The sequence below is a fragment of the Hyperolius riggenbachi genome, chromosome 3 (assembly GCF_040937935.1).
Source record: "Hyperolius riggenbachi isolate aHypRig1 chromosome 3, aHypRig1.pri, whole genome shotgun sequence".
Lineage (NCBI taxonomy): Eukaryota > Metazoa > Chordata > Amphibia > Anura > Hyperoliidae > Hyperolius > Hyperolius riggenbachi.
Window position 1 is genome coordinate 361,860,804 of NC_090648.1, and position 23,257 is coordinate 361,884,060.

General features: G+C 44.7%; 1 protein-coding gene across 1 annotated transcript in view; it reads right to left on the reverse strand.

The window, feature by feature from the left end:
• Positions 1 to 8,186, reverse strand: part of HTR4 (5-hydroxytryptamine receptor 4) — a 724,446-nt gene extending 716,260 nt beyond the window's left edge. Inside the window, exon 1 of the mRNA XM_068277120.1 lies at positions 8,119 to 8,186. The gene's annotated coding sequence lies outside the window, so the exon portion shown is untranslated. The remainder of the gene's footprint in view (positions 1 to 8,118) is intronic.
• Positions 8,187 to 23,257: the final 15,071 nt, after the last annotated feature.

The following is a 23,257-nucleotide window of genomic DNA, read 5'->3' on the forward strand; positions in this document are numbered from 1 at the left end:
TCTATGTTGTATCTGTATGACCTAATGACTATAGCATCCAACTGCAAACATCTTGGAAAAGAATGTGCAAGAGACCCAAGACTCCTTGGAGAATAACTTTACTTTATTTATTGGATTTCATTAAAATCTTCCTACAGAGAAGGTCATGAACTAAATTACTACTTATGCGCTCTGAAATTCTGTTTTCACTAAATAGCTTTCAGAATAAATCCAAGGTAAACAATAAAAAAAAATGCTTGATGCTGACGCTGGAAGTTATATTGATTTGAGTTATTTTAGGACAATAACTGTCAGTATAAAAATCTTCATTAAACCCACATTGGGACTAATATATTACAGCAGTGCTCCGTGGTGATCTATAGTGCTATAGACAAATCACACTACTAAGCAATCGCCCACCACTGCTATGTCCTTCTGATGTGGCCTAAACAATGGCTACAGTGATCAAAAGCAAATAGCAAGTGATTCTAACTTATCATTTATTTTCCCTGGAAGACTTTTCTTATAAGGTTGTTAAGTGTAAGTACCTTTCTACGATCTCTTAATCCTTACTAAACGGAAGAAATAACTGCTCACATTTGGAAAAGTAACATTAAAGTGAACCTCCGGACTAAAAATCTACTCAGCAGAACTGAAAAGGCTTGGTGTTTCTTTAACAGTTTCACAGCATCAGAACTTTCTTTTTCTTACCAAAGCATCATTTTTAGCTGCATTTTTAGCTAAGCTCCACCCATCAAAGAAAAAAAGCCCGGGGTTTTTTTTTTCCCTGATGCTGTGCAGAGCATGATGGGATTTCCTATGTTGTTATTCATGTTGCCTAGCAACTGGGAGAGGTGCCCAGGACACAGGACAATTGTAACTGTGTCTCATGCTCCCTGTCACCTCCTTTCAACCAAAAAGACGGCTGCCATCATTGAATCAAACAGTTGCCTGTTCTTTTAAAACAGTGTGGGTAAGAGATTATATTACCTATCTATTTTAATTAACATAACTAATGTAACTTAATGACAGTATGTTTGTTTAGGCTGGAGTTCCTCTTTAACCAGTTCCCCACCACAGATTATTTCTCTTAAAAACCAGAGCAATTTTTACACATCACGCTCCTCCTATTTATGCGCTAATAACTTTATCACTAGTTATTACACCAAAATGATCTATGTATTGGTTTTTCTTTTCACCAAAAAATAGGCTTTCTTTGGGTGGCATTTTTTTGCTAAGAATCAATTTATTTTATATGCATTTTAAAGGGAAAAGAAAGGGAAAAAAATAAAGGGGAAAAAAAAACATTTTTCAATTTTCAGCTATTATAGTTCTAAAGCAAAATGTGCTACAATAGATAACACCCACACATTGTATTTACCAATTTGTCCCGGTTATTGCAGTATTTAAATTATGTTCCTAGAACAATGTATAGTGACAATATTTTATTTGGAAATACGGTGCATTTTACCATTTGTTTATACTATAGCAATAATTACAAGGCCTTATTTGAAAAAATAATAGTTATATGACATACATATTAAAAAAGCTGAGTCCCTTAGACAATTTTTTAATGCTGCCCATTTTTTGAAAAACAAGGGGGAAATAAGGGGTTAAAATTAATGGGGGGTTTATATATGATCCTAGATGATCCCACACTATCCTGTGTGCTAATTAGTACACAGGAAGTAGTGCAAACCTGTTCTTTCAATTTCACTTTGTAAATGACCACAGGTAGCTTAGGCTGGTGCTCATTTACTACGAGCACAGTGATTGGCTTAGGAAATATATGTTCCCATTCAATTCACCAATCAGTACCCTGCTGCAGGAGGGGGGGGGGGGGGTCAGAGTGTGTTAAAGGTGCGTGCCGCTACAAATAGCACCATATATTTATCTACGTCTCTGGTGCTGTAGTGAAGTCTACAGAGCCATAGATACATGATACAGTGGTGCTGTACCAGTTAATCAAAGAATCCTACCTAATAATAGGCAAGTGTCCCTGCGTCTGTCTGTGTGTCAGTGCTTTTTAGCACTGCGCATGTGCAGGGACAAGACGCAGAGACACTGCCGAGAGCCGGAGGAGGACGTGGCGAGAAGGGGCAGTCGTGTATAGGCGCACGGGCAGTGTGCGCGTGCACGGCGGATTACTGACAGACCTAGCCCGTTTTTAAATGGGCTAAAGTGTCTAGTGTACTAATAATGCACTTGTTTTCCAAATCATGATAATTCTCCATTGGTCACTATTCTTCTCAACTTTTGTGCCATGTGCCCAATAATCCCTATTGGGGACATGGCACAAAAGTTGAGAAGAATAGTAGTAAAGTCAGGTCAGTGAGATGCAAATCATTTTAAGATGATGCAGGATTATGTAAATTTTGTATGCAATTTTATACAGCTTGAAAATAGGCCAATTGAATTTTACCTTGGCAGGATTTGATTGGTTCATTTACTAGCTGCATACATTTGCATATAAAATTTGCATAATGCTGCATCAACTCAAAATTATTTGCATCTCATTGACCATCCCTTGTGCCCCCACATCACTTATAGTGCTGACTGATTAGGTCAGTACTCCAAAGCATGACCTGGTTAGCTAATATTCTCCACGATCACTCTTGCAAACCCTGAAAGTTGTCCTTTGGGATGCAAAATTCATTTGCTCAATGTGACTTGAATTCTGCAAAGTCAAATCTTGGGTCCATGTCTAGTTTCAGTCAGGAGCATAATAATAGCCCCCACTTTGTCGGAGGGTCCTGGGAAATTAGGTCCTGTGCAATGTGTGGACCAGAGTCAGCACAATCCAAACAAAACATTTAAGAGGTTTGATGGTCCTCTTACCAGATCAGTGACTCCCCTACGAATAATTTCCATATACTAAGGTCCCGTGGACTAATTTCTGTTTGCATTAGAGCTGAGTCAGCATCATACATTACTTTGTTCCAGCTGAGGGACATGTCCTTGCTTCTCTCTTTACAGTAGCTACTGTACAGCCTATTTCCTTGTGGCTCACATCTGTGCACGTCACATGCATCAAGAGTCACAAGGAGCTATCCAGAAGCCAAGCACAGAACTGGTCCACCTTAGCCCCTCCCCCACTGATGCACTGCTGAGTTTTGATGGGGGGCCCGCCAGACCCACACTATGCTCAGGCTTCAGGGTTTTCATTGCTCTGAAACGGCTTTTCTCATATGTGTTTAGAGTAAATAAATAAGTACAAAAGTAGCAGGCAAATCTTTACTACAACTTGTTATATAAGCACACGTATTTAAATAAAATATATTTTTGGTTCACATTGTCTTAAAATAAAAGAACAGTCACTTGACTACTCCTTTTCAAATTTCAGGTTCCTTTAGAAAATCACACTTCTTTCCTTAATGGCAATGTAGCACTTATTCATCCCAAGAAACTTAGGAAATACCTCCCTCTGCAGCTGCTTCCAGTGAAGGTAGAAAGTCCAGGCAGATCCTGTTTGCAAATTAACTGTGTCTGATTACTGGTAGTGTGGCCTGTGTGCACCAGAACTCATGGAGAAGCATGTGATAAGTCAGGTCATGGTCAAGTGCTAAAGCAGAAAGTGCTCTCAACAAATTAGCGTTACAAATCAGCTGATCATACTCATAACATACTGTTCCCATACCATTCCATGACTTCTGGTACACACAGGTCACACCACCAGTCATCAGACACAGATTTTTGCAGACAGGATTAGCCCTGGGCTCTCTTTACCTAATAAATCTCTGGCCAACCAATAGTGGGGGCTGCAAAAACCGGCATTACCAATAGTATATTTGAGCCTACAGGCGGAAATTTTTACACCCCCTCTCTGGGAGCAATATTGCCTAGAAACTCCCTTGGAGAATACAGGTTTTTTTTTGTATAATAAAATATTTGGTATTTTGCACTATTTATTGTACTTCCCAAATATGTTACTTTGTTTTGAACTGTTCTCACGTCATCAGGGTTCATGGTATTTACCACTTTCAAGGTGGTAAATTCCATAAGAGTTATTGGAAAGCAATGGTCTGTTTCACACTGACCTTCACAACTTCTGCTATTTATTGTCACTTCTTCAGTGATGGTATGCAGTCAGCCACAATGCAGGTCACAGCAACTGTTTCACCACATTGTAACTAACGATTTGACACTTCTAATGTAGGGTCAATACGGCTTCTGATGTGACGATATGGTAGGTATATTACTGCATTTCTCTATTTTTAAAACTTAGATTACCAGGGACAGGGAGAAAAAACCTGCTCCTGCTTTAAGAAATGTGCCTTCATAAAAGCGACAATCTTGATGAGTAACAAAACAATGACAATCCATTTAGATGACTAATCTTTATAGAGAAATATATATATATATATATATATATATATATATAATGGCTTGCAAAAGCAGTTTGAAGTTTTCCACATTTTGTCATATTACTGCCACAAACATGAATCAGTTTTATTGGAATTCTATGTGAAAGACCAATACAAAGTGGTGTACACGTGAGAAGTGGAACGAAAGTCATACATGATTCCAAACATTTTTTACAAATAAATAATTGCAAAGTGGGATGTGCGTAATTATTCAGCCCCCTTTGGTCTGAGTGCAGTCAGTTGCCCATAAACATTGCCTGATTGCCAAGTAGGTTGATGTACAGCATGTCCACACATAGAAAATACATCCATACACAAGCAGGCTGTATACAGCATTCCTTTTTAATCTCAAGAGATCATTTGTGTGTTTCTTTCCCCCTGCAGCTATCTTACACTGAAGTGTCAGGCTGTTTCTTCCTGCAGAGTGCAGACAGCTGTGCCTGTATGTATTTCCTCAGTATGTAAAAGCCCAGCCAGCTCAGAGGAGGATTTATCCAGCTTGTAAAAGATAATAGAGCAGAGAGAAGCTGTACTAATCTAAATAACACACAGGCAGTGTGCATAGAGGGGCCAGGAGGGGGAGATGCATCACAGAACCACAACACTGAAGAACTTGGCAGCCTTCCAGACACAGGCTGACAAGTCTGACAAGAGAGAGATAAGTTGATTTATTACAGAGATGGTGATAGTAGAACGTGCTGCAGTAAGCCAGAACACATTAGAATAGCTTTTGGAAGTTGTAGGATGATAAAAAACAGGATGCAATTTTTGTTACGGAGTCTCTTTAAGCTACAAAAAGATTTCCAAAGCCTTGAACATCCCACAGACCACTGTTCAAGCGATCATTCAGAAATGGAAGGAGTATGGAAGGAGTATGGCACAACTGTAAACCTACCAAGACAAGGCCGTCCACCTAAACTCACAGGCCGAACAAGGAGAGCGCTGATCAGAAATGCAGTCAAGAGGCCCATGGTGACTCTTGATGAGCTGCAGAGATCTACAGCTCAGGTGGGGGAATCTGTCCATAGGACAACTATTAGTCGTGCACTGCAGAAAGTTGACCTTTATGGAAGAGTGGCAAGAAGAAAGCCATTGTTAACAGAAAAGCATTATAAGTCCCATTTGCAGTTTGCCACAAGCTATGTGGGGAACACAGCAAACATGTGGAAGAAGGTACCCTGGTCAGATGAGACCAAAATGGAACTTTTTGGCTAAAATGCAAAACGCTGTGTGGCGGAAAACTAACACTTCACATCACTCTGAACACACCATCCCCACTGTCAAATATGGTGGTGGCAGCATCATGCTCTGGGGGTGCTTCTCTTCAGCAGGGACAAGGAAGCTGGTCAGAGTTGATGGGAAGATTGATGGAGCCAAATACAGTTCAATCTTGGAAGAAAAACTCTTGGAGTCTGCAAAAGACTTGAGACTGGGGCGGAGGTTCACCTTCCAGCAGGACAACGACCCTAAACATAAAGCCAAGGCAACAATGGAATGGTTTAAAACAAAACATATCCATGTGTTAGAATGGCCCACTCAAAGTCCAGATCTAAATCCAATCGAGAATCTGTGGCAAGATCTGAAAACTGCTGTTCACAAACGCTGTCCATCTAATCTGACTGAGCTGGAGCTGTTTTGCAAAGAAGAATGGGTAAGGATTTCAGTCTCTAGATGTGCAAAGCTGGTAGAGACATATCCTAAAAGACTGGCAGCTGTAATTGCAGCAAAAGGTGGTTCTACAAAGTATTGACTCAGGGGGCCGAATAATTACGCACACCCCACTTTGCAGTTATTTATTTGTTAAAAAATGCTTGGAATCATGTATGATTTTCGTTCCACTTCTCACGTGTACACCACTTTGTATTGGTCTTTCACGTGGAATTCCAATAAAATTAATTCATGTTTGTGGCAGTAATGTGACAACATGTGGAAAACTTCAAAGGGGATGAATACTTTTGCAAGCCACTGTGTGTGTGTGTATGTATATATATATATATATATATATATATATATATACTGTATATATATATATATATATATATATATATATATATATATATATATATATATATATATATATATATATATATATATATATATATATATATATATATATATATATATATATATATATATATATATATATATATACTGTTATGCTTGGAGGGTGTATTCTCCACAGTCAGCATGCAACACATAAGCTGACGTGAAGGAGGTACACACACCAGCACAAGGGATCAGGATATCCCCAGTTTAGTGGAGGAGAGGACTGACTCCAATAGGAGATTGTGGTGCACAGAGCCGGTGCAGATCCGAACAGCCACAAACAACACTTTCGTAATAACGTCTCAGCGCAAAGTAGCGCTGAGCGCATAAACCAGGACTGAGGAGATCAGGACAGGTAGACAGAATGAACGCTTGCTTAACTAGCCACTACTTAGTGACAGCAAGCGTCCACAATAAGACAAACTGGAATGAGGCAGCCAATGCGTTTGCAGCGATGGCGTGCCTCACAAAGACAGGACAAGATAGTCAGGAAATAGCAGGATCAAGATAGATGAACGTAACACAGACAAATATACAATAAGTATGTTTTCCTAGCGTATTACAATTACAGCTATCAATGAAACTATTTCTAACGTCTGACTAACATATGTATATATCGGCAATGAACCGATATATGACATAAGCAGGAACACTGACTAGCACTGGAGCAATACAGGGAACAGGACTCAGAAGGATTCGCTATCTCTTCGCAGAGATGAACGCAATCCACAAACGGTAACAGGACAGGATTCAGAAGGATTCGTTATCTCCTCGCAGAGATGAACGCAATCCACAAACAGGACCAGGAGCAGGATACTAGCTCAGCACGGGTGCTCACGATACGCGCAAACTACCAAAACGTGCTGGAAGGCTGACTAACTGAACACAGGAAATAAATAGTTTGTGTACGTATATATCAGCGACACTGATGTATCAATGTAACACGAATACAAGGAAAATAACAAAATGCGCAAGTATGCGTATATATTGGCGATGAACCAATATATGACACAAGACAAGCAGAGTAACAACTTCTAGAACAAGAGCAGAACTAGGAGGACTCGCTGACCCCTTCGCAGGAGTCAGCGCAGTCCACACGGACTAGGAACGAGGTGGGGCACGAGCAGAGTAACAGACAGAATCTGAGACTATGGTAGCCCATCAAGCATTGCAGGAAGCAGTTCTTTATACTGAGGTCATCCAATGGGAGCAGACCTGCAGATTCCCACACAAGTGAATGGTAATTAATCACAGGCTGACAGCAGGAAAAGGCAGACAATGATATGCAGCCTGCAGGAAAGGGATTGCCCCTCCATTGCAGCAGACAATGTTTGTTTACACAAAAGCATATTAAACTGTCATTAACTTCAGAGCGACTGCAGATGGAATCAGCAACTAGTTTAAGTGCAAACCAAACTATGCAAGCAAATGCATGTAATGACATCAGAACTGCTTGGGTTGCAATACCACTGCAGCCAGCAGTAAACGCTGCAGACATGATCATAACATATACTATATATATATATATATATATATATATATATATATATATATATATATATATATATATATATATATATATATATATATATATATATATATATATATATATATATATATATACACAATAATTATCCCACCTAAACCTAAAATTATGCAATATTAATTTAAATAGCAACTAGGGTAAGTGAACAAACAGTGTACAGAAGCAAAGTGATAGATAAAATACCTTTAATGGGCCAATATACTCGTCACTGCAGTACACAGCCTGCTTCATTGCTTCTCTAGATGAAGGGAACCTAGTCAGATAAATAAAATACAAATTATTATATTTTTAATGTTATGAAAATATGATCCAAACCCATATCAGAGTATGGCAAAAGAAAGTGGTGCCTATCTTTTATGTGCAATCTTACCAAATCTATGTATTAGGAGCGTAAACTGAGTTGAATATACTTTAAAAGGATATTTTAGACCTTCATATCACAGAAATAGTAAGATTGGACAAAGAGTGGATATTCGTCGGCAAAGCCTGACCACATATACAAATACAAAACAACAAATTTGTAGATCTGTATCATGAACTGAACAAAGGAGGTATTTGATGACCTCAGAAAAAGAGACGTTGATGCTTATGAAGCTGGAAGAGGTTACAAAACCATCATTTGGATACCACCACATCAACCCTCAACAATAAGGTGTACAAATGGAGGAATTTTAAGACCACTGGTACCCTACTTAGTAGTGTAAGGCCATCACTGATAACTCCAACCACAAGTTATGCAATATTCTGAGACATTACAAAGGAACCCAGGATAACCTCTAACTAAATGAAGGCCTGTATCACTTTGTCAAATCTTGATGATCACAAATCTACCAACAGGAGAAAACTGAACAGTAATGGTAAGTATGGCAGGATGGCAAGGAGATCGTCCTTGCTCTCTCTCCTAAATATTGCTGACTATCTACAGTTTGCTAAAGATCATTTGGAGACACCAGAAGGATATTGGAAGAATGTTTTGTGGACGGTTGAAGCCAAAATATAATTTGTCAGAGTGAATTATTTTGTGAACCTGACACAGGTAATTTTCACTTTTTCAGGAGTAAATTCCTAGCTTAAATGACTCATAAATAAAACTTGTTTACTAAGTCAGGTTTATGAAAAAGTATAACTACTGTAATATTTTGAATATTATTATTGGAATATTCCTCCATTAGGAGTGGAAGAATTAACTGCTAGTGGACGCACTAAAGAAAAAAACACGTCCTACTAGTTTTTCTTTTTCCGCACATTACTTGCTGGCGGTATTGTTGATGGCATAGTGCGTTGTTTCACCAATTTTATTTTGTATGTGTATTGTTTTTGTGAATAAACCATTTTTTAAAACCACAAACAAATTACTTGACTCATACCTACCTCACCCTAATGATGTTTCTTTAAATGCACATGAAAATCCTAAGTGTATATAATATATATATATATATTTCCTGGACCAAACATGGCGGCATACACATGGGTATTGGCTCCGCCCCCTAACCCCGATAGGACAGTTCACCTATAAGTTTTAGGCGCCCGCCCCCTCCAGCCATTCTTTTTTCTGTCCTCGAATGGACAGTTTTTATCTATATAGTGGTGCTAATTTTTGTTTTATTTACTCTTTATTTATTCTTTATTTTAGGTTTTGTTTCCCTCTTTCCCCTTGTATGGATGTACCTGAGCGGGTTCAGCCTCTCCCACCGGGTTGGGAGGGTCTCTAGCCCTTAAACAGGGCGAACGGCGGCTCCTGGGTGCATTGCAGCCTTGGCTGCGTGTTGGCTGCCCTTGTGAAAGATGGCACCGCCGGACCCCTCCGCATCATGTCCTGCGCAATGCAGCGCTGGAAGTCTCGCGAGAGGCGAGACTTCGTGCTGGCAAGCGCTGATTGGCCAGGAGAAGTGTTTATGGGTCTCCAGGAAGTGCAGAGCGGTGGATGCACGCTGATTTGGCGTGATAGCGGTGAGTAGCGTATTTTCTGCGCTGGTACCATGCTGTCTGCCTGAAAGTTGATCCGGAAAGCTGTTCCCTGCTGTTCCCTGTCCTGATCTGCTGGAAGCAGGTATGTAATGTTCCTTGCTATGCAAGGTTTGCCTTTACTGATTGATTAATGCTCTGTTGATATTAATGGCTCTATCTATCTTTCTCTTAAATAGAGAATGGAGGATATTGAGCATGCGGAGGAGGGGGTCCCTGTCAGGTAACAAGCTGCTAAAGGCAGCTTTTTCTGATGTTATGCACCGGGTGTCTATTATGTAAAGGTCCCTTGCACAGGTCCCTAGGGGGTTAAAAGAGTGCCTATTATCCCCATTTATAAATTTTATGGCGGATGGGATAGTGGAACATGAAGAATTTATGTCTCCACAGTCCGGGGGAAGGAGGAAGTGGTCGTGCGGTACCAAAGGAACGTCGTTCCTCGGCTGCGAGGCAGAAGTCCCATCCTCGATCAAGGGAACGAAGCAGAAGTCGTCGCTCTCGAGACAAGAGGAGGTCTTCAAGGGAATATAGATCCAGGTCCCGAAGTCGGAGACGATACAGGGACTCTTCCAGGAGAGGGCACCGTTCTAGGTCCAGATCATCACGCAGACGTTCCCGTGATAGGAGAAGGAGGCGATCATCTGAGCGCTACTCTCCGCAGAGGCGTTATCGCGGAAGGGACAGGTCCCCTAAGAGGGCAAGAAAAGACTGGGACATTTCTCCTGAGTCTGATGTTTTGGAACCCTTTCAAAGACCGGTTCAGAACTTATGTTGGTCATGCACTCAGCAGGCGATGCCGGGCAGGAGAGTGTGTGAATCCTGTTTTGCGAAGCTGGGTAGAGAAAGAGACACTGATAACCAGCAGGTGTTAGCCTTTATTCAGCAGGCAGTTAAGGAAACTTTTCAGAGTATGGCCCCTCCTCAGACGGCAGCTGCTCCGCAGGTCTTGGTAGAGGAAGACTCCGCTCAGGGAGAAGTATCTGCTGCAGGTTTTAGTTTTTCATTAGTACCTGCTTTTCTCCAAGCAATTAGGTCAGCGATTGACTGGCAGGATGAGGAAGGTTCGGTCCCAGAGCCGGACAAGTACTATCCGCATTTAGACCAGCAGCAGCAGGTTTTCCCGTTTATGAAGATTATAAAGGAGGTGATTCTTAAAGAATGGAATAAGGTGGAACAAAAGCCTTCTATGAACAACAGGTTATCAAAGGTTTATCCCCTAAGTCAAGAGGATTGCAAACTGCTAGACTCAGCCCCAGCGGTGGATGCGTCAGTGATGAGACTTACAAAGCATGTTACTCTGCCTATGGAGAATGCCATAGCCTTTAAAGATCCCTCAGAGAGAAAGATTGACACCGATATCAAGAGGGCCTTTCTAAATGCAGGTGCGGCATGCAAACCTTAACTTCATTAGCGAAAGCATCTCGTGTCTGGGTAGACAACATTGAGGCGGCCTTGAACTCAGGGGCACATAAAGAAGAAATCATAAGAGCCCTGGATGAATTAAAGCTAACGGGAGATTTCATGGGTGAAGCGGCTATTGATATAATCAGGCTGGCAGCAAGATCCATGTTATGTAGCGTAACGGCAAGAAGAGCTTTGTGGTTAAAGCCTTGGTCGGCCGATCAGTCATCAAAATCAAACTGGTGCAAGATCCCATACGATGGAGCGCATTTATTTGGGCCCCAGATGGACAGTGCGATATCGAAGGTTACAGGAGGGAAGTCGGGGTTGATTCCGCAAGACAGGAAACAGAGACCCGCCAGGCAGCAAGCTCCTAGGAGAGTTTTAATAATAGATATCAACAGGCGATATTGTACAGACCGGGCAGACAGTTTGATAGAAGCTGGAAAGGAACCCAGTCCTCCTTCTGGAGGCGGATGAAGTCCAGGGGCCCATCTGATGCGCAACAGCCTCAGAAGCGCTTTTGATGGGACGTCCACTCAGGATTGCCAGGTGGGGGCCAGGTTACACCTCTTTTGGGAATCTTGGGTGGGAATAGTCAAGGATTCATCGGTGCTGAATACCCTGAAGGAGGGACATTCTTGGAGATTCAAGATGAGACCCCCACGCTTCAAGTTCATGCCAACGAGAATTCCACGAGACAAAGAGATGCAATTGGCACTTACAGAGTATGTACAAACTCTACTGGCTCAGGGGGCGACCATTCCGCTTTCACACAAAGATTGCCAATCAGGAATCTTTTCTCCTCTGTTCTTGGTAAGGAAGTCATCAGGCGGTTGGAGACCAGTTCTCAATCTGAAATACTTAAACAGGCACATATTGGTGAAGCACTTCAAGATGGAATCTCTGCAATCCATCATCCCAATGATAAGTGTAGGAGACTGGATGACAACTGTGGACTTAGCGGACGCATATCTTCATATTCCCATAAAGCCCAGTTTTCAAAGATTCCTCAGGTTTGCTGTAAAAGGGAAAGGTTACCAATTTCAGTGTCTGCCATTTGGACTGTCAACCACTCCGAGAACATTCACCAAGGTTCTTCTTCCAGTCATTGCGTTTCTGAGACTCCAGGGTCTGAGGATATTCCATTACCTGGACGACATTCTGCTGCTCCACCAAGATCAGAAGCCGTTGATCCAACACCTGTCCACCCTGCTTCAGCTACTGCAACGCCTGGGATGGCTAGTCAACCTCAAGAAGAGCCAGTTGGTGCCGTCTCAGGACTTGATTTTCCTGGGGGCAAGGTTTTGAACGGTCCAAAATCAAGTTTGTCTCCCCGAGCAGAAGATTACAGTAATTCAGGGGAAGGTTCAGAGGGCCTTGAGAACTCAGTCCCTGTCTGCCAGAGAGTGTTTGAGCTTACTAGGGACATTCTCATCCTGTATCCCAATGGTGAAATGGGCCCACTGGGCACTAAGGAAGTTTCAGACTTTCTTTTTGCATCGATGGAACAAGAGGAACATGCTTCAGAGGTTTCATCTCCCATTTCTTGTGAGAGACTCTCTTCTGTGGTGGGCCACAGAGCAGAACTTGAGAAACTGCCGTCAGATTCAGACAGATATGCCGGTGATCATCACCACAGATGCCAGTTTGAGAGGCTGGGGAGCCCACTGCAATGGGATCCGAATGCAGGAGAAGTGGAGAACAGTGCAAAAGGGTGTACCTTCCAATCTCCTGGAGCTGAGAGCAGCCTTCATGGCCTTGAAGGCTTTTCGCCATCTGATTTATGGGAAGTCGGTCTTGCTGAGGATAGACAACATCACGGCAGTGGCATATGTCAGAAGGCAAGGAGGGACGAGGAGTCAGTCATTACTACAAATAGCTGCTCTGATAATGAAGTGGGCAATGAAAAATCTGGCAGACCTCACGGCATCTTACCTTCCGGGGAAGATGAATGTTTTAGCGGACCAGTTGAGCAGGAGATTCGCGAGCCCACACGAATGGTCCTTGAACGAGAAGGTCTTCAGGAAAATAGTCTTAAGGTGGGGTCAGCCACAGGTGGATCTTTGGGCATCCCCACAGAACAACAAGGTTCAGAGGTTCTTTTCACTTTACCAGCATCCCACCTCAGCAGGAGTGGATTGTCTGACTCAGAAATGGGACTTCCGGCTAGGTTGTGCCTTTCCTCCAGTTCCACTTATTCCCAGATTCCTCCAGAGGTTGTGCAGGGAATCATGCATGATCATTGCTATCCTGCCCTTCTGGCCACGGAGGCCATGGTTTCCTCTTGCAATGTTCCTGAGCGTGGAAGAGCCAGTAAGGTTGCCAGCGATCCACGACCTTCTACTTCAGGGGAACCTTCTTCATCCAGGAGTCAAAGGCCTATGTTTAGCGGCCTGGAGATTGAGAGGCAGAAGTATGCAGACTTGGGATGTTCCAACCAAGTGGTAGAGACGCTTCTGAAAGCTAGGAAACCTTCCACCAATACAACTTACTATCGTATATGGGAGAAATGTATTCTCTTCTCCTTAGAAGAAGGATTTGATAGTATGTCTCCAGAGGTACGAAACATCCTGGACTTCCTTCAATCAGGAGTGGAGAAGGGTCTGAGTGTCGCGGGCAATCAAGGTCCAAATATCAGCCCTTTCAGCTTTAACCAATCAGAAGTGTGCCTTCCACCCCTTGGTTGTGCAGTTTGTACAGGCTATCTTCAAGATGAGACCTCCAAGAAAACCGTTCTTCCCCAAATGGGATTTACCCATGGTACTGGAAATCCTTTCTTCTCCACCTTTCTTTCCATTACAGTCCATTTCTCTAGAAGATCTGACCTTAAGGACAATTTTCTTGACAGCTATAGCCTCTGGGAAGAGAGTTTCAGACCTCCAAGCTCTGGGCTGCTCAAGTAATCTCTTGGAATTCTTCCCGGATAGAGTAGTGATTAGGCCAGTCTTGCAGTTTGTGCCTAAAGTAGCGTCTGAATTTCACATTAATCAGGAACTGTCCCTACCTACGTTCTCTTCAGAGGGTGAATGTCGTCCTTTGGATGTGGGCCTGTCCATCAGGGCTTATCTGGAGTGTACAGCTTCATTCAGGAATTCAGACAGATTGTTTATCAACTTTAGAGGTCCTAGGAAAGGCCTCCCAGTAACTACCAGAACTGTGGCTTCCTTGCTGGTTAAAATCATTCAGAGATGTTACTCTATTAAAGGTCTTCCTGCCCCTAAGTAAGTTCATGCTCACTCTACTAGGGGCATGGCTACTTCTTGGGCACGCTTTTCAAAAGTGTCAGTAGAATCTATCTGTAGAGCGGCCAGGTGGTCTTCTGTAAATACGTTTTTGAGGCACTATCATGTGGATCCTGCCTCCCTGTCTTCTGTTGACTTTGGCAAAGCTGTTCTGTCTGTATGAATAAACACGTATATTTTGCAGTATTCCCTCCCTCAAGTGTGGTTTGTTATATCCCATGTGTATGCCGCCATGTTTGGTCCAGGAAATCGGAAAATTGTATACTTACCTTCCGTAATTTTCCTTTCCTGGATCAAACGATGGCGGCATACGAATCCCTCCCTCTTGTCCATTCGAGGACTGATTTAGACCAGAATGGCTGGAGGGGGCGGGCGCCTAAAACTTATAGGTAAACTGTCCTATCGGGGTTAGGGGGCGGAGCCAATACCCATGTGTATGCCGCCATCGTTTGATCCAGGAAAGGAAAATTACGGAAGGTAAGTATACAATTTTCATATATATATATATATATATATATATATATATATATATATATATATATATATATATATATATATATATATATATATATATATATATATATATATATATACATACATACATACATACATATATATATATATATATATATATATATATATATATATATATATATATATATATATATATATATATATATATATATATATATATATATATATATATATATACATACATACATACATACATACATACATATATATATATATATACATATATATATATATATATATATATATATATATATATATATACACACACACACTGTATATACAACAGACACACACATACAGGATGTGGAGATGCCAAATTTATACCTTACTTACGAGGTTACAGGTTGTCCATTTTCCAATTCTAACTTTGCTATTATGCTGCCTAGGTTTTCATTGTGAGACATGATTCATGTTTGTTGTTATTCGGGGGACATTCTACTACTATTAATGTTTGGGAGGACAAGCTTCCTGAGGCCTGGAACCCACTAGGAGCACTTTTCTGAGCACTTTGTGATTTGAAAAGCTCTTGCTCATATAATGCTATGGGTGTGATCCCACTTGAGCGAAAAAATCCCCCATAGCATTGCATTAGCAAGAGCTTTTTCGAATCACTAGCGCTTACAAAAGGCTTCTAGTGGGTTTCAGCCCTAATATGTATTTGGCGGACATGTTTACAATTACCTATTGCCATATTTAATTCCATACTTTGCTTAAAGTAGGACTCCACCTTAAAAGGAACCAGAAGCGAGAAGTATATGGAGGCTGCCATATTTATTTTCTTTTAAATATTTATTTGTCTACATTAGTGTATAAATCACACCAGAAACAAGCATGCAGCTAATCTTGTCAGACTAGACAAAATGTCAGAAACACCTGATCTGCTGCATGCTTGTTCAAGGTCTATGGCTAAAAGTATTAGAGGCAGAGGATTATCAGGATAGCCAGGCAACTGGTATTCCTTAAAAGGAAATAAATATGATAGCCTCTATAACCCTCTCACTTCAGGTGTCCTTTAAAATCCATCTAATAAGTATGGCTACCATGAGAACTCTCACTTCTCTTCATGCAGAGCAGCATGGTGGATTCAACATTTATTTCCTCCTCTAGCAGTGGGTAGTGTTGGGCGAACATCTAGATGTTCGGGTTCGGGCCGAACAGGCCGAACATGGCCGCGATGTTCGGGTGTTCGACCCGAACTCCGAACATAATGGAAGTCAATGGGGACCCGAACTTTTGTGGTTTGTAAAGCCTCCTTACATGCTACATACCCCAAATTTGCAGGGTATGTGCACCTTGGGAGTGGGTACAAGAGGAAAAAAAAATTAGCAAAAAGAGCTTATAGTTTTTGAGAAAATCGATTTTAAAGTTTCAAAGGGAAAACTGTCTTTTAAATGCGGGAAATGTCTGTTTTCTTTGCACAGGTAACATGTTTTTTGTCGGCATGCAGTCATAAATGTAATACATATAAGAGGTTCCAGGAAAAGGGACCGGTAACGCTAACCCAGCAGCAGCACACGTGATGGAACAGGAGGAGGGTGGCGCAGGAGGAGAAGAAGGCCACGCTTTGTGAGACACAACAACCCCGGCCTTGCATGAGGGCAAGAAGCGTGCGGATAGCAGGCTTTGTACCGCCATGCAGTCATAAATGTAATAAAGATAAGTGGTTCAATAAACAGGGACCACGCGGCAACGCTAACCCAGCAGCAGCAGACGTGATGGAACAGGAGGAGGCGCAGGAGGAGAAGGCCACGCTTTGTGAGACACAACAACCCAGGCCTTGCATGAGGGCAAGAAGCGTGCGGATAGCAGGCTTTGTACCGCCATGCAGTCATAAATGTAATAAAGATAAGTGGTTCAATAAACAGGGACCACGCGGCAACGCTAACCCAGCAGCAGCAGACGTGATGGAACAGGAGCAGGCGCAGGAGGAGAAGGCCACGCTTTGTGAGACACAACAACCCAGGCCTTGCATGAGGGCAAGAAGCGTGCGGATAGCAGGCTTTGTACGGCCATGCAGTCATAAATGTAATAAAGATAAGTGGTTCAATAAACAGGGACCACGCGGCAACGCTAACCCAGCAGCAGCAGACGTGATGGAACAGGAGGAGGCGCAGGAGGAGAAGGCCACGCTTTGTGAGACACAACAACCCAGGCCTTGCATGAGGGCAAGAAGCGTGCGGATAGCATGCTTTGTACCGCCATGCAGTCATAAATGTAATAAAGATAAGTGGTTCAATAAACAGGGACCACGCGGCAACGCTAACCCAGCAGCAGCAGACGTGATGGAACAGGAGCAGGCGCAGGAGGAGAAGGCCACGCTTTGTGAGACACAACAACCCAGGCCTTGCATGTGGACAAAAAGCGTGCGGATATAGCAGCAATGCTTTTTGCCGCCATGCAGTCATAAATGTAATACAGATGAGAGGTTCAATAAACAGGGCCCGGAAACGCAACACCATCCCAGATGTTCATTGGTCATGTTACTTGGTTGGGGTCCTGGAGTGTTGCGTAGTCATTTCCAATCCAGGATTGATTCATTTTAATTTGAGTCAGACGGTCTGCATTGTCTGTAGAGAGGCGGATACGCCGATCTGTGACGATGCCTCCGGCAGCACTGAAACAGCGTTCCGACATAACGCTGGCTGCCGGGCAAGCCAGCACCTCTATTGCGTACATTGCCAGTTCGTGCCAGGTGTCTAGCTTCGATACCCAATAGTTGAAGGGTGCAGATGGATGGTTCGACACAGCTACGCCATCTGACATGTAGTCCTTGACCATCTTCTCCAGGCGATCGGTGTTGGAGGTGGATCTGCACGCTTGCTGTTCAGTGGGCTGCGGCTGCATGGGTGTCAGAAAATTTTCCCACTCCAAGGACACTGCCGATACCATTCCCTTTTGGGTACTAGCTGCGGCTTGCGTTGTTTGCTGCCCTCCTGGTCGTCCTGGGTTTGCGGAAGTCAGTCTGTCTGCGTACAACTGGCTAGAGGAGGGGGAGGATGTCAATCTCCTCTCTAAAGTCTCTACAAGGGCCTGCTGGTATTCTTCCATTTTGACCTGTCTGACTCTTTCTTCAAGCAGTTTTGGAACATTGTGTTTGTACCGTGGATCCAGAAGGGTATAAACCCAGTAATTGGTGTTGTCCAGAATGCGCACAATGCGTGGGTCACGTTCAATGCAGTCTAGCATGAATTGAGCCATGTGTGCCAGAGTCCTACCAGAATCCTCATCATCCTCTTGTGAGCGTTGTGATAGTTGTTGTGATGCATCATAGTCGTCACCTTCCTCCTGGTCTGCTTCTGCTGACCATTCGCGTTGAATTGTGGAAGTCCAACGTGCACCGCTCTGGCCCTCGTCAGTGGTGGCATGAAATTCCTGCTCCAACTCCAGCTGTTCCTCCTCCTCTTCTTCGTCATAGCTGCTGGGGCCAGCGTTCCCTGAGGCGGATGGCCTGATGTTGGTACCATCACGCTGATCGTTTTCTCCTTCAGATTCCCCCAGTTGCATCATGACAGCTGTTTCCTTGATTTTTAACATCGACCTCTTCAGTAAACACAGCAGTGGTATGGTAATGCTGACTGAAGAGTTGTCACTGCTCACAAGCAACGTGGATTGCTCAAAATTTTGGAGGACTTGGCAGAGGTCCAACATGTTGGCCCAATCGGATCCACAGAAGCTTGGCAGCTGGCCGGATGCGCCTCGGTACTGCGCCGTCATGTACTGGACCACTGCACTCTTCTGCTCGCAAAAGCGGGCTAGCATGTGCAGCGTAGAATTCCAGCGCGTAGGGACATCACACAGCAAGCGATGGTGGGGGAGATTGAAGCGCTCCTGCATCTTGGCGAGTGCCCCCGAAGCAGTACTGGAATTTCTACAATGTTTGGACACTCGACGCACCTTCAACAGCAGATCGGGCACGCCTGGGTATGTCCTCAGGAACCGCTGAACTACTAGGTTCATCACGTGCGCCAGGCAAGGGATGTGTGTCAGCTTAGCCAACCTTAAAGCGCGAATGAGATTACTCCCATTATCACACACAACCATGCCCGGTTTCAGGTCCAGCGGTGCCAGCCACAAATCCGTCTGTTCCTTTATTCCCCTCCAAATTTCCTCCCCTGTGTGCTGCTTATCCCCAAGGCAGATTAGCTTCAGCAACGCTTGCTGACGCATGCCAACAGCTGTGCTGCACTGCTTCCACGATCCTACTGCTGCTGGGTTAGCGTTTCCGGATGAGGTACAGCTTTGAGATGCGTTGGAGGAGAAGGAGTCAGAGAGGTAGGTGCTGCTGTTATCCAGTGGGAGGGACGGCGGTGCAGCTGTTTGTGGCGTGGGCAACACCCGTGCCGTAGCAGGTGAGGAATCGCTGCCAGGCTCCACAAGGTTCACCCAGTGCGCGGTAAGGGAGATGTATCGACCCTGGCCGAACGCACTCGTCCAGGTGTCAGTGGTGAGGTGAACCTTGCAGGCAACGGCATTCTTCAAGCTTCGGGTTATTTTGCTGACCACGTGCTCATGCAACTCAGGCACTGCAGAGCGTGCAAAGTGGTAGCGGCTGGGAACCACGTAACGTGGGATGGCCACTGACATCATGCCCTTGAAGCTGTTTGTCTCCACCAATCGATATGGCAGCATTTCGCAGGCCAGAAGCTTGGCTATGCTGGCTGTTACTGCCACGGCCCGGGGGTCATTTGCTGGCAATTTCCTCTTGCGCTCAAACATCTCCGACACAGACAACTGAACCGTAGCGCTGCACACGGAAGGGCTGTTGGTTGTTGTGTTTGATGAACACTGGGAGACCTCAAGAGCACTACTCCGGAAAGTGACAGTGTCAGCGTCGTCTGATGTTTGTGAATGTTGTGAACCACGCAATGGCTGGGCTACTGCTGCTGCTGAGGCGGGTCTGGTGAACCCAAGGGAGGCAGTGTTGTTTCTGGTACCCTGTCCTGACGCGTTTGCCCAAAGAGTGGGATGTTTGGATAGCATGTGACGGCTCATGCTGGTGGTGGAGAGGTTGTTAATATTTTTCCCCCTGCTCAGGCGGGTCTTGCACACCTTGCAAATCGCCATGGTAACATCCTCAGTGCAGTCTTCAAAGAAAGCCCAGACTTTGGAGCACCTGCCTCCTTGCTGGCGATTTCTGTTTGCTCCTCTTTTGCCTCTCACTTGAACTTCCACGCTTGTGGTGCCTGAAATTGCGCGCCGCCTACCTTGTGGCACAAGGCGAACTCGTGCAGCAGTGTGTTCTTCAACAGACTCATCTGTGCTGCTGCTACGACGGCGATGTTCTCGTTCACAAACAAAATCTGGGTCTCTGTCCACATTGTCCATACCCTCCTCTTCCATCTCCTCAAACTCGTCATATGTCATTGTGGGCCACCGCCGTGGAGTAGAGCTCCCCACAACAACCTCTGCGCAGCACACTCCAACGTCGTCTTCCAGATCTTGTCGGCCGACCTCCTGCAATTGCAACCCCTCCTGCCCAAATTGCTCTGGGATTTGGGTTTCCGAGTCCTCTTCGGACTCGCCTCGTATTTCAGTGCGCGGTACATTTCCCACAGTTAACGGTTGTGAATCCAGGCACAACATTTCTGGCTGTTCCTCCATTGACCTTTGAAAGGTGGAAGTTTGTTGGGCTGGGAATAGCTCCTGCGAATACCCCATTGTGTCCTGAGGTAATTCATCGGACTGGTTATCTGGCAGTTGTGTGCGTGGTGTCGCTGCCGGTTGTGTCAGCTTTGTGCCCACTGGCTCCTTGTAACTGGCTGAGGACTCGGACCTCGTGCGTGATGTGCTGGTGCTGCTTAACCCACTGCTGGACGCTTGAGAGGTCATCCAAGTAATTATCTGGTCCTGTTCTTTTGGATTTGTGAGGGTTGTTGTCCTGGACAACATGGGTGGTATTGAGTGGGTTTTCTTGGGTGCTCCCCTGTGGCCTGTACGTGAACCGTCAGGGGAAACACCTCTTCCCTTGCCCCTCCCTCTTTCACCGGATTTCTTCCTCATTTCACTTATCCTTACAGTACACGCTGACTGGCAGCAGTACAGTGGCAGTACAGAAATGCTATACAGTACCACTATTCCCAGCAGCGACACAGAGCACAATGCTATACAGTGACGGGTGAGCGGTGTACCACTATTCCCAGCAGACACAGAACAGTGAACAGAATGCTATATAGTGTGGCTGAGCGAGCGGTGTACCACTATTCCCAGCAGACACAGAACAGTGAACAGAATGCTATATAGTGTGGCTGAACGAGCGGTGTACTACTGTTCCCAGCAGACACAGAACAGTACACAGAATGCTATATAGTGTGGCTGAACGAGCGGTGTACTACTGTTCCCAGCAGACACAGAACAGTACACAGAATGCTATATAGTGTGGCTGAACGAGCGGTGTACTACTGTTCCCAGCAGACACAGAACAGTGAACAGAATGCTATATAGTGTGGCTGAGCGAGCGGTGTACCACTATTCCCAGCAGACACAGAACAGTGAACAGAATGCTATATAGTGTGGCTGAGCGAGCGGTGTACCACTATTCCCAGCAGACACAGAACAGTAAACAGAATGCTATATAGTGTGGCTGAGCGAGCGGTGTACCACTATTCCCAGCAGACACAGAACAGTGAACAGAATGCTATATAGTGTGGCTGAGCGAGCGGTGTACCACTATTCCCAGCAGACACAGAACAGTGAACAGAATGCTATATAGTGTGGCTGAGCGAGCGGTGTACCACTATTCCCAGCAGACACAGAACAGTGAACAGAATGCTATATAGTGTGGCTGAGCGAGCGGTGTACCACTATTCCCAGCAGACACAGAACAGTGAACAGAATGCTATATAGTGTGGCTGAGCGAGCGGTGTACTACTGTTCCCAGCAGACACAGAACAGTACACAGAATGCTATATAGTGTGGCTGAACGAGCGGTGTACTACTGTTCCCAGCAGACACAGAACAGTACACAGAATGCTATATAGTGTGGCTGAACGAGCGGTGTACCACTATTCCAAGCAGACACAGAACAGTGAACAGAATGCTATATAGTGTGGCTGAGCGAGCGGTGTACCACTATTCCCAGCAGACACAGAGTGGCAGTAAACAGAATGCTATATAGTGTGGCTGAGCGAGGTACACAGAGTGGCAGTAAACAGAATGCTATATAGTGTGGCTGTGCAAGCGGTGTACTACTATTCCCAGCAGACACAGAGTGGCAGTAAACAGAATGCTATATAGTGTGGCTGAGCGAGGTACACAGAGTGGCAGTAAACAGAATGCTGAGCGAGCGGTGTACTACTATTCCCAGCAGCGACACACAATGACTGGGGGGGACCCTGGCTAGCGTGGCTGGAGCGCGAACTACCCTGCCTGCCTACCCAAAGCTAAACCCACAGACAAATGGCGGAGATATGACGTGGTTCGGGTATTTATTTACCCGAACCACGTGACAGTTCGGCCAATCAGAGCGCGTTCGGGTCCGAACCACGTGACCCGTTCGGCCAATCACAGCGCTAGCCGAACGTTCGGGGAACGTTCGGCCATGCGCTCTTAGTTCGGCCATATGGCCGAACGGTTTGGCCGAGCACCGTCAGGTGTTCGGCCGAACTCGAACATCACCCGAACAGGGTGATGTTCTGCAGAACCCGAACAGTGGCGAACACTGTTCGCCCAACACTAGCAGTGGGTCCTTTTCAGCGAAGATGTATTCTGTCACTCAGCTCCATACTCACATTTCAGGTAATACCACATCAGCAGGGTGGATGTCAATGTCACTGGACATCTACCCCAAAGTGGAGAGCCTGGTGCTGGATGAGGTAATATACTTTTACATGGCCTTCACAGCCCTACTCTGCATGGTGGGAAACCAGCAGCAAGAACAAGATTGTGGATGGAAGAACAGGTTAGCTGTTAGCTGATGGCGTGGTGGGATGGGAGCTTTAACTGACTGGGTTGGGAGCTGAAGGAATGGGTGGCCTGTTGCTGAGGAAAGGGTCAGCAGTGACTGTGGAGGGGAGGATAAGGTGTCACTGCGGAGGAAGAGATGGGGTAAGCTGTAAATGGAGGGAGTTGAACTAGAGAGGTGGTGACATGTCACTGAAGTGTGGGTGTGCTGTCACTGGCCTGTTGAGAAGCTGGAGAAGATGTGTCAGCTGTCACTGGTGGTGACCTAGAGGGGAGGT